Source organism: Oryza glaberrima, chromosome 11 (assembly GCF_000147395.1).
Source record: "Oryza glaberrima chromosome 11, OglaRS2, whole genome shotgun sequence".
Lineage (NCBI taxonomy): Eukaryota > Viridiplantae > Streptophyta > Magnoliopsida > Poales > Poaceae > Oryza > Oryza glaberrima.
The window spans coordinates 14136458-14150250 of NC_068336.1; positions in this window are offsets into that span (position 1 = coordinate 14136458).

Consider the following 13793-nt stretch of genomic DNA (forward strand, 5'->3'; position numbering starts at 1 on the left):
GGTCCTTCCTCTTCTGACATAACCCCGGCGTCGAAGTCGTAGCTATAGCTAGCGAGCAAATGAATTGTACTATATATGCATGTATATATATATTTATATATGTACACATTTACTTTAGTGTTAATATAGTGGTAACATATATGCACATAAAATGTTTAGTGCTTTGAATTATACATATGTGTGTAATATATGTATTTATACATATACACATATGCACATATATATATGTATGCATTATATATATATATATATATATATATATATATATATATATATATATATATATATATCAACCATGCGGCAAACAAGGCCATGCTAATAAAAAAAATGGTACACCGATCTTTAATCCCGGTTGGTAACACAAACCGGTACTAAAGATGGTTCGGCTGGCCACGTGGCTGACCGATCTTTAGTCCCGATTATTTCACCCGGGACTAGCTATCTTTAGTACCGGATTCGTAGTCCCGCTTGGACAACCGGGACTAAAGGGGGGTTACGAACCGGGACTACAAACGGTTTCTCCACCAGTGTGGCTCAGTGCTCTCTTATTTACTATCGGAATAATGGCCTGTTTAGAGTGATGACATTTTCAACCATAATATTATTTGGTAAAATTGATAATTATAGGGCTATGTTTAGTTTATTACTAAATATTGGCAATGTGTATAGAATTTTGACAACATTATTAAGCCAATCCTACCAAAATTTTGGCAATGTTACCAATTTACCAAAATTTTGGCATTGCCAATTTTTGGTAAGGTTTATTTTGGCACCAATCTAAATAGGACCTAAGTTCATTTTAACTCCGTTAACTAGCAACCGAATCTTATTCGTATCCTTGGAGCGCAATATCGGATATCTCGACCCTCTAGCTATTAAAACAAGCGCAATTTGACTCTCTTGGTGGTTTTGGAGGACGACTTCGCTGACGTGGAATACAAATTGGTTTTAGCTGATCGCAATAAAGGTTTCATTGTTTATATAATCTCATGGATTTCATGACATCGGACCTCCAGCCGATGTATACTTTAACCTTCGGATCAATACTTATTTTATCATATCATTATTAGCTGATTGGTTTATACTGGATTATATTGTTGCTTAATTATATTATCAACAGCCGATTGTATATATATCATTATTTACTAAAGTATCATAATATACATTGGACATATAGCCGATTGCTCAAAACCCCATCGACATCGGCTGGAACTACTCGATCGGCTTGTCAGCCGATCGACTATTTGATCTGTTGTTTGCATATCTTGTCAATTGCAGAATCAAACTGACTAGCATACCCGCATCTCATCAATTTTTGGACCTGCATTGGAGCTAAGCAGATCTCCCAGGTCGTTGCTATTGTCGGCTTAGTTCGTGCCAACACAGACCTGGCACCATCGGCCGAGCGCGGATTTTGTTGTCAACACAAATCTATTGGAACGCAGCCCAACTTCGGCAGTTGAAGCCTAGGGCGTGTCTTGGGGGCGGTCACTCGAGCAGTGCGCGTACGACGAACTTCCGCAGCCGACACCACCGCAAGCGGTGGTTGCCACCTTGAGAACCATCGGGCCCATCAGGCGGTGCCAGAACAGCGCTCCATAGTACTCAGGGTTGGGGACAAAGGTGGTCGGAGCTACGTGCCACGCCAACACCATAGACTAGGTCAACATTACCACATAAATGCCACGTTAGTGAAACTGCCCTCCAAAAATGCCAAGGGAATCAAATGGCGCTGGTTTTAATAGTTGGAGGGTTGAGATATCCGCTTCACATCTACATCCGCACACTATCCACACCCGCTCTGAAACCGCTTAATAAATATGGTTTAGGATATGGTATGATCACTATCTGTCCGAATCCGATCTGTTTTCACCCCTAGTCACCGCCGCTCCAAATCCCTGCCAAAGTGGAGTCGTGGAGACTGGAGAGGAAGAGAAACAGAGAGAGAAGGGAGAGAAAGGAAGGAGGAAGATATAGAGGGGATGACATGTGGGCCCCACAATTATTTGTGTGAATGATAAATGGGGCCCGCAAAAATATATTTTTAATTCTAATGCCACCTAAGAGCCACATCAACACCGTAGACCAGGTCAACACTGCCACGCAGATGCCACGTCAGCGAAACCGCCCTCCGAAACCGCTAAGGGAGTCAAATTGCACAGGTTTTAATAGTTGGGGGGGTGGGTTTCGAGATATCTGGTATTACGGTTCAAGGATACAAATCTGATTCGGTCACTAGTTAAGGGCGTCAAAGTTAACTTATTCCTTTACCATCCGGAGATCCAATAGCTCCGAATATCCATGCCCTACCGTTGTTAGTTTCTTTAAATACAGTACAAATACAAGTGTCCATAGTGTGCACACATCCACTCCTATAAATGCATACACACACACACCCAACGTTACTAATTTTATATGATATTTCATTTGCCTTACAAGTGTCAATTATCTTATTGTTACTTATTTTATATCATTTATTTTGTGGATACTTATTTTATATCATTTATTTTGTTGATACTTATTTTATCATTAAAGATACTTTAAGCATGATTTATACTTCCATATATTTGCAATTTTTAAATAAAATAAAATGGTCAAATAACATGTCTAAAAGTTTTTTTTTTGCGAGGAACATGTCTAAAAGTTAACAATATCATATATTTTTAAAAGTAAATTTTGCTAAGAATAAGTGGCTTTTTAGTTCAGGTTATCGACACGGTAAAAGTTAATATTTGAAAGGAAACACTCTAATTTGTGGATATTTGCTAGAGAGCACTGCACCTATTGCAATATTCATTTTTAGTTGAATTGGAGAGAGAGAAACATGCAAAAGCTTGAAAAGACCCCATGGTGCTACATGTCAACTCTCCCTTCTCTCTTTTCTCTTTCTCACAATATCTTCTGCAAGCCACAGAGGAAAGCGATGCATCTGCTCTTTCTGCTCCGTCATGATCTTGGTTCGAAAGCGCTTCTTGCTTTGCCTCGGCGGCGCAGAAGGCCCAGGATGCCGACGCTGATGGCCACCTATGCATGGGAGTGACAAGAGGGCAGTGATAGTGGGCAAACGCTTCTCCATGTGCAGAGGGCCCAGGAGGAGTGGCACACGCTAGGAGGAGTCGGCGCAGGTGGGGCGCCGCAGAGAATTGGTGGTGGTGGTTTGGACACTAGTACAGATCCTTCCATCTGTGACGGCCCATAACAAGACTGGAATTTGCGGGCCGTCACAAAGAAGTAATCTCAATCGGGCCGAAGTTTCGCCCGATTGAGATATGGTCGCACAGCCATGGTATATTGGCATAAAACTAAAGCCCGTCACGGATGACACTTATCTGTGACGGGCTATAGTTGAGGCCCGATTGAGATGAGGGTTCCATATCTCAATCGGGCCCTAAAAGAAGCCCGTCACAGATGAGGGTCATCTGTGACGGGCTCCAACTAGAGGCCCGATTGACATAAGTTTATTGCCCGTCATAGATGACACTCTTTTTTGACGGCCTTTTATTAAGGCCCGATAGAGATTACTTGTATGCCCGTCACGGTTGATTGTTTTAGGGCCGTTACAGATATTTGTTACACAGTATAAATACCCCCCACCACCTAGTGTAACTGTATCCCACTGTTCACTATTTTGGTGGGAGGCTGTAGGGGGCGATTTTTTGTCCTTTTTCCAAGGAAAACAGAAATTAAATTCCCAAAAGTGATCAAAATGGATCAATCAAGTGAGTAATATAAATCATTAATTGAGCAATTTCATCACGTCTTACTTTTGCAATACTGATCTTATAATATGTGCCTCTAATTTGTTTTTTTTTGTAGCAATTGATCGAAGTTGGATGTATGCCAAAAATTTGAAACGTCATTCTACGGAGTACCGAAAGGGCGTAATAAACTTTATGAATGCCGCGGAGGAGGATCGGATAAGAAGAAACAGTGATTACATGTGTTGTCCATGTGCAGATTGCAAGAACGAGAATATGTTTGATAGTGGAGAGGACGTACGTGGTCATCTGATACAACGAGAATTCATGGAGGGCTATACATGTTGGGTGAAGCATGGAGAGCAAGAATCAGGAAGTGGAGCAGCAGCAGACAAAAGTGGTGTGCATAATCAGGAAGATGAAAATGAGCATGACATGTTTATACCTTCTCCATTGGGTGGTGAAATGGTTGATGTGGATCACGATCTGCTGCAAGACATGTTATGTGACGTTGAGGACCCAGCCCAGAATGAGAGAGATGGAATGAAATTCAGTAGGTTGGTAAGTGATTCCGAGACGCCTTTGTACGCTGGATGCAAAGCAAAACACACTAAGTTGTCAGTTACCTTGGACCTAATGAAGCTGAAGGCAAGTAGTGGATGGACAGACAAGAGTTTCACAGATCTTTTAGGAATTTTGAAGGCTATGCTTCCTGTTGAGAACACATTGCCCGAGACGACATACGAAGCAAAGCAGGTGCTGTGTCCACTGGAGTTAGAGGTCCGTAGAATTCATGCTTGTCCCAACGACTGCATATTGTACCACAAGCAATATGCGGACTTGGATGCTTGTCCTGTCTGCAAGGCTTCTCGATACAAGCGAAAGAAAAGTACTGACGAAGGAAATAAGTCAAAGAGGGGTGGTCCGGCAAAGGTTTTGTGGTATCTATGTATCATTGATCGTTTCAAGAGAATCTTTGCCAACCCGAACGAAGCGAAGTTAGTACGTTGGCACGCCACGGAAAGAAGGAATGATGGTATGCTTAGACACCCAGCGGATTCGATTGAATGGAGGAATATAGATCGAAAACACAAAGACTTTGCTGCCAACCCTAGAAACATGAGGATATGTCTTTGTACGGATGGCATGAATCCTTTCGGTGACATGAGTAGTACTCACAGCACTTGGCCAGTTCCTATTGCGAACTATAACCTCCCGCCATGGTTATGCTTTAAACGGAAATATATTATGTTGTGCTTGTTAATCCAAGGTCCAAGGCAACCCGGCAATGATATCGATGTATTCCTGGAGCCTGTTATTGACGATCTGGAGATTCTTTGGAAAGAAGGTGTGGAAACTTGGGATGCATATGGTCAGGAGAACTTCAAGCTAAGAGTTCTATTGTTCTGCACCATTAATGACTACCCTGCACTCGGTAATCTTTCCAGACAAACTATAAAAGGAAAGAAGGCATGCTCCGATTGCAAGGAACATACACGAAGTCGGTGGCTCAAGAAATCACGAAAGATGTTATACATGGGTCACCGGAGGTGGCTCCCGCTACGTCACGCATTTAGAAGAAAGAAGAAAATTTTTAATGGTAAGAGAGAACTTCAGCCTGCTCACAAAGATTTGTCCAGAGATGAGGTCCACAATATGGTCAAGGACATAAGCAATGAGTTTGGGAAGAAAAGAAAACGTAGCAAGACAAAGGAGAAGGGTATGTGGAAGAAAAAATCCATATTTTGGCGGCTACCTTACTGGAAAGATCTTGATGTCCGTCATTGCATTGATCTCAGGCATGTAGAAAAGAATGTGTGTGAGAGTTTGGTTGGCCTGATGTTGAATATTCCCGGGAAGACAAAGGACGGGTTGAACGCGCGTCTTGATCTACAGGACATGAATATTCGCAGCGAACTCCAGCCCATACGAGATGCAGAGACAGGTAAAGTGTACCTCCCTCCAGCCTGCCACACACTATCGAAGGATGAGAAGATCGCAATGTTATCATGCTTGAAGGATATTAAAGTTCCATCGGGCTATTCAGCGAGGATAAGTAAGTATGTTAAATTGGACGATCTAAAACTTGTTGGAATGAAGTCTCACGATTGCCACGTGCTAATCACACAAATCTTGCCAGTTGCTATCAGAGGCATTCTACCACCGAAAGTGCGTCACACGATCCAACGTCTGTGCGCCTTCTTCAATGCAATTGGACAGAAGGTTATAGATCCAGAAGATCTAGATGGGCTGCAGACCGATATTGTGAATACCCTCTGTCACCTGAAGATGTTTTTCCCACTGTCTTTCTTTGATATAATGGTTCATCTCCCTGTTCATCTGGTGAAGCAAACAAAACTATGTGGCTCGGCTTTTCTAAGGGAAATGTGGCCGTTTGAAAGGTACATGGGACTTCTGAAGTCGTACGTTTGTAACAGAGCTAAACCCGAGGGGAGCATCATTGAAGGTTACACGACCGAGGAGGCTATTGAGTTCTGTGTCAATTACATGTCCGATGCCGATCCTATCGGAGTTCTAGCGTCTCGTCACGAGGGAAGGTTGTCAGGTGTTGGCACAATCGGAAGGAAAAGAATTAGGCCTGATCAAGCGTCGTACGCGCAGGCTCATTACGCTGTGCTCCAACATATGGCAGAAGTTGGCCCATACTTTAAGGAGCACTTAGCGAAAATCCGAGATGAGAACTTGGGGCGATCTGATGCATGGATTAACAGAGAACATAATTCTCGGTTCAACGAATGGTTCAAGAATCGTGTGACAATGTCCACGGATGTCCCAAATGAGACAGTACAGTTGTTGGGGATGGGACCGTCTTGGACCATAGACACATGGCAAGGATACGATATAAATGGATACACATTTTACACCGTCAAACAAGATGTCAAAAGCATAGTGCAAAACAGCGGCGTCCGTATAGATGCATTCCAGGATCAAGTTGGGTCAAACACATACTACGGCCGCATTGAGGAGATCTGGGAGCTAAACTACGTCAAGTTCAAGGTTCCTTTGTTCCGCTGCCGTTGGGTGAATCTACGCACTGGTGTCAAAGCCGACAAGGAAGGTTTCACTTTAGTAGATCTATGTAAGATGGGATACATCGATGAACCATTTGTACTTGCGAAATAGGTCGAGCAGATATTCTACATAAAAGACCCTTCAAACAAGAAGATGCATATCGTGAGGGATGGAAAGCGCCGAATTGTAGGAGTTGACAACGTCGTTGATGAAGAAGAATACAACCATAATCTTCATGTAAGACCTCACATTGACCTTGACGATGATCCCCAAGAGCCTGTGGCATATGCTCGTTCAGATCATACCGAAGGCATAACCTTGTGACTGATGCATTTGTAGTTATCTATTGTAATGAATGAAGTATTTTGTTTTATTGCAAAGACTTGATATGTGTAGTCATTAATATGGCTAATTTTGTTTTATTACAAATGATCAAAATAAAAGTTGTAGATCGTGATGAGAGGATCAACTTTGTTGTTGACCATATTTCAATTTGAAATCATTTAGTATTTACAAATGCTGTTAATTAGATTTGTCATATTGTCGAAATCAATTTCAAGCTGTTGGGAAAAAATTATATAGAATAATGACCAAAATAAAAATAGTAGATCTTGAAAGGCTCTACAACTTTGTTCTTGACCATATTTCCATTTGAAATCTTTTACTATTCGAAAATGTATTATGACTAATAAAATGAATTATTACACAGCTGCTATATATTTTGCACTCACAACAAATGAAAGATGGAAAATGAGTCATTGGTGATGGGCCTTAGTTTACGGCCGATAGAGATTAATCTATCTCAATCGGGCTTTGCCGTAGAGCCCGTCATAGATGACTCATCGGCGACGGGCTCCATACTAATGCCCGATTGAGATGACATTCAGGCCCGTCACGGATGACTCATCTGTGACGGGCCCTAAGATAATGCCCGATAGAGATAGATTAATCTCTATCGGGCTTGAACTAAGGCCCGTCACCGATGACTATTTTTCCATTTCCCAGATAAGTCTTTATATTTGTGAGTACAAAATATATAGCTGCTGTATAATAATTCATTTTATTAGTCATAACACATTTTCGGATAGTAAATGATTTCAAATCGAAATATGGTCAACAACAAAATTGTAGAGGTTATCAAGATCTACAACTTTTATTTTGGTCATTTGTCTATTTAACTTTGTTTCCAACAGCTTGAAAATGATTTTGACAATATGACAAATGTAAACAGCATTTGTAAATATTACATGACTTTAAATGGGAAAGCCATAAACAGCTAACTTGTACAGCTAATCAAGATCTACAACTTTTATTTTGGTCACTTCTTCATCCGACAAAGTGATAGTACCAATGTTTACAAAATTGATATATCTGTGTTGATATTTATAAACCAGATGAAAGAAATGTGATTTTTGTGAATAATATAACTATCACTTTGTCGGATGAAGAAGTAACCAAAATAAAAGTTGTAGATCTTGATGAGAGGATCAACTTTGTTGTTGACCATATTTCCATTTGAAATCATTTAGTATTTACAAATGTTGATTATATTTGTCATATTGTCAAAATCAATTTCAAGCTATTAGAAACAAAGTTATATAGATAAATGACCAAAATAAAAGTTGTAGATCTTGATGAGAGGATCAATTTTGTTGTTGACCATATTTCGATTTGAAATCATTTACTATCCAAAAATGTGTTATGACTAATAAAATGAATTATTATACAGCAGCTATATATTTTGTACTCACAAATATAAAGACTTATCTGGGAAATGGAAAAATAGTCATCGGTGACGGGCCTTAGTTCAAGCCCGATAGAGATTAATCTATCTCTATCGGGCATTATCTTAGGGCCCGTCACAGATGAGTCATTCGTGACGGGCCTGAATGTCATCTCAATCGGGCATTAGTATAGAGCCCGTCACCGATGAGTCATCTGTGACGGGCTCTACGGCAAAGCCCGATTGAGATGACTCATCACTCTAATATAACTAGGGTTTCTCAGATCGGATCAAAAATTTTTCTAAGCCCCGCTACAGTTTCCCACCTCCTTACAACCCTAGCGCCGCCGTCATCCTTACTCGCCAAGCCCGCCGCCGTCGCCACCGAGCCCGCCGCTGCCGCAGTCGTCCTCCCTTGCCAAGCCTGCTGCCGTCACCACCGAGCCTCCTCGGCCCTCCATTTGGACCTCCGCCGCCGAGCCTCCTCACCGACGACCCCCCCCCCCCCCCGAGCCCGCCGCCGCCGCCACCGAGGCTTTACACTGACCGGCCGGTGTTGGCCTTCCTTGTCGTCGCCGCCCGCATCCTCACCGACCCACGTTGCCGACCCCCACCGAGCACGACGCCGCCCGCCCGGTGCCGACCTGCCCGATCGGCGTCTCCACTGACCGGCGCCGCCCTCCACCGAGCCCGGGCGCCGCCGCCACCGAGCCCCACCGGCCATCCTCAGGTGAGTCCTCCATCGCGCCGCCCTCTACTAACTGTGAATGACATGTCATTGAAATGTGGATGTGGATGATATGTGATTGAACTGTGAGTGAGACGTATCGATGTTGGGATGAAATGTGGTGCATTTATGAATTTTGTGATAGATGATTGTAGTGATTGATGAAATGTGGTTCATTTAACTTTATTTATATGCAATGTGGTTCATGTTGGGATGAAATGTGGTTTATTCATGTTGGGATGAAATGTGGTTTATTCATGTTGGGATGAAATGTGGTTTATTCATGTTGGGATGAAATGTGGTTTATTTATGTTGGGATGAAATGTGGTTTATTCATGTTGGGATGAAATGTGGTTTATTCATGTTGGGATGAAATGTGGTTTATTCATGTTGGGATGAAATGTGGTGCATTAATGAAATTATTGTGAAATGTGGTTAATAGATTGTAATAGATTGTAGCACTCAATTGTGTTTTTTTTGTTTTTTTGGAAAAAAGTAGACAATGTCTTAGCAAGGCGAACCAATGTCGACGACAACTAGTGGGTCCTCAAGGGCACGTACTCCTAGGACAGGGAACAAAATTCCTAAGGAACGGTTCCGCATAACAGCGGTGGACGCTGTAGGGTTGCCGACATCTCCAAGGAAAATATTGAGCCGATTTAGGTCTATCTGCGGGGTCATAGGGAGGCAGAAATTCAGTATTCTGCGAGACGACTTCAAGCTCGTGCCGGCCGCAGAGAAGGACATTGCTTGGCTAACGTTCAAGGAGAGCTTTGATTATCCTGCGGAGCATGAGGATCGTCTCAGGCGGGCTGCTTTCAAGGTTATGGACACTGCTTGGAAGAACTTCAAGACTAAGCTAGTCGGCGAGTTCGTCTACAACCCGGCAAATCCAGATCTAAGAGAGAAATTTCCTTGGATCACGGAACAGGTCTGGGAGGAATTCCATGCGAAGAAGTCGACCCCCGAGTCCAGAGCTAGAAGCGAGGCATATCGCTTGCTCCAGACCAGGAACCAGCATCTGCACCGGCTTGGTACCGCCGGATATGCCGGTAAGGAAGAGGAATGGCAGCGTGAGGATGAAGAAGCGGAGGAATCGTGCACACCGGTCGTGTTTGGCGATATCCCACACCCTCGGGCTAGGAACTGGGCCAGGGCTAGGTACCAGAAACATGATGATGGCACAATCTTCATGCCAAATGCAGAAGATCAACGAGTATACGAAGCTATAGTAAGTGTCTAGTCAAACTAGATGTTCGCATTGTTTCCCATCGTGCAGTTTATTTGACCCCACTAAATTGTAATGCAGAAGGAGTTGGTTGCCGAGCAACAAGCCTCGCAAGAGGCCTGCTCTCAAAGACGCGAGGACGACCTCCTCACGAAAGCGTTGGGCAACAAGGAACACCATGGATGGACACGGGGTGTTGGGTCTTCTGTTCCCTGGAAGTATGGATTTCCAGACTACGCGTGGCAGTACAAGAAGCGGACTTCCAACAAGGCGGAGAAAGATGCACGCCTTGAAGCCAAGATCCGGGAGTCGATACGAGCTGAGCTGACATCTAAATTCGACGAAAAGCTCGAGTCGATGAGGGCCAAGATTAGGCAAGAGATCTGAGAAGAGCAACAAATCCCCCAGGCCGCCGCTGCTGCTGCGCACAAAGAGTTAGGAAGTCCCACCGAAAAACACAGCAGTTGCGCATCAACTGAGTTGGCGGAAAATCCAACATCGGTCGATAGCGCCCTCGACCACATAACGGTAACCGTGAACTTACTCAATACATGAAAGACGTAACGAATCCATATGATATATAATATTCTAAAAAAATTGATTAATCTATCGCAGGAACCAACGAGCTGCACCCTTACAGTTAGGGTGATGCCGACCTTCACTGTTCCAGCAGCCGAGGGACTTGCATACAAGCCGACCCCACAGACAAGAGTGCATGGAGCGCAACTCAGGGCCGACTATGCAAAAGTTCAAGTCGACTCGGTGAAGCCCGAATACGAGCTGTTCCCTCTGAAGTATCCACCGAACGACGAGGTCCTCTCACTAGGAAATGCCCGTGGTACCTTCATCCAATGGCCCAAGGACCACATTGAGATCAGGGTTACAGCGAGGCCAACCACTGCACCAGGCGGTCGTCCACCAAAGAGACCCGCCTCTACTCCTTCAGCCCCTCCTGCTCAAGATCGTCATGCACAATCTTACGATGTGCAGTTGCAGTACGACACGGATTTTGGGGAGGACCGAACGGAGGCCGACAGCAAGGCGATTCATGAACCCCCACCGATGAAGAAGAGCAGGAAGGCACACTCTTCCCCTCAGAGAATTACTCTCGATAAACCCAAAGAAAAGGGGAGAGGAAGGGGAGGAAAGGTGTAGGCCTCGCTTCTAGCTCCAAGAAAGCTAGATCTGGGCAAGGGCCAGGAAGAGACTAAGGGCAAAGAGGTCAAGAAGAAATAGGTCGCTCCACAGGAGTTCCAACTAGGCATGCCATTGGTTGGAGATGACGTGCTTGCCGCAATGGGCACCGCTTGCAAGGACCTTCACTTATACTACATGGAGAAATCTAACGCCAGGAAGCCAAGTAAAGCTACCGATATCCTTGGACAGCACGATGGAAAGCCATTCCTTGGTCCAACAAATTATATCGTGGTCGACTTCAAGGATCTTTTCGACTTCTACAGGCTCCGAGCGGTGGACACAAGCCTCCTTAAGTGCTACTCCTTGTAAGTATTGTCGCCCAACTCATTCTGGTAATAACAATCGGTTTAACTTGCTTACAAGATCGTTGATCCTGTGTGTAGGTTAAGTTGGCAATGGTGTCAGAAGCATGCACCGGAAGTTGCCTTCCTTGATCCACAAGTGGTCACTGTCACAAATCTCCAGAATGACCGTCAAGGAATGGTCAACTACATCTACGACACCTTGTGGTCCCGCCGAGACAAGGAGTACATTATGTGTGCCTATAATCAATAGTAAGTGTGTTAACTAAATATACACAACAGCATGACACATTCCTTGAGTACTTAATTAACTTTCACTATATTAATGCCGCAGTGCCCATGGGATCCTTCTGGTCATAACACCTAAATGGAGTACATGTCATTACCTGAACTCCAGAATTGATAAGAACGCATATGATTGGACCCCAATTCAACTAGCGATAGATGAAGCGTGGGCCCAATACATGCAAAGAGGAGGCCTCAGGAAGACAGGACATGACACCCTCATCCACAAAAAAGACTTCCCGGTGAAGCAACAAATAGGTGACCAGTGCGAATTCCATGTGCGCCACAACATGCGACTTCTGTATAGAGAAAAGGTGAAGACTTTGGCTGAGTTTGAAGTCGGTGGTCTCAATTGTGATAGACAAACTACATTTTAGTACTTATATATGATCGATCAACTAATCTGGAATTATGACAATGTAGGGCACAATAACCAAGTCTCTGACTACCAGCTTTGAGGAGGTTCGCGAGGAGATAGCCAGCTTCATCCTCCGCGAAATAATTAACCCCAAAGGAATGTTTAGGCTTAAACTAAAATGATGAACAATGTTGAACTTCTATGTTTAGGCAATGATGAACACTTATTATGCAACTGTGATGATGTAACTGTGATGCTTATATTTATGTATATATTTCATATGTTTATGTTAAGACTTGCTAAATAAATATTTGATCCAATTAACTCGGTTTTGCAGGTGAAATATGATAAATATTTGAATGGATGTGAAATATGTGAATGGATGTGAAATATGAGATGGCTGTGAATGTGTGGTTGTGTGAAATATGTTGATGTCTGTGTATGTGAATGCATATGTATGAATGGGTGATGTTGGGGAGCTGGGGATATTGGATATCTGTGTTTGTTTCTGTCATTTTTGCAGCGGGCATGGCTAGCAAAGGCCTGAGGCTAGCCAAAAAACAAAATTTATTTTTTTTGTGGATTATAGTCATCTATGACGGGCCATATCTAAATGTCCGATTGAGATGAGGTCATCTGTGACGGGCTCTAGTTTAGGCCCGATTGAGGTCAGTAGTCATCTGTGACGGGCTCTAGTTTAGGCCCGATTGAGGTCAGCAGTCATCTGTGATGGGCTCTAGTTTAGGCCTGATTGAGGTCATCAGTCATCTATGATGGGCTATAGTTTAGGCCCGATTGAGATGAGTATCATCTGTGACGGGCTCTAGTTTAGGCCCGATAAAGGTTAATAGTCATCTGTGACGGGCGCTAGTTGTGGCCCGATAGAGATAGGTCATCTGTGACGGGCTATAGTTTGACTGGTCGTTTGGGTCAAAGCTATCGGTGACGGGCTTTACTTAGGGCCCGATTGAGATATATTCGTTCGTGACGGCCGTTTGCCCGATTGAGATAACTCTTCACATCAGTGACTTCTAGCCTGTGACGGACGCTGTGCCCGATTGAGATGGGGCTTACCGCCCGATTGAGATGAGGGTATCCGTTCTAGTGGGATTTCGATTTTAGCATGTTAGAAATAGGAGTACTGCCCTATAACGGGTTCGAAGTTGTACTAGAAAAAAATGCCTTCCTAGCAAGCCCCATATACTAACAAGAGAAGACCAGCGTTTGATATTATGATTATAC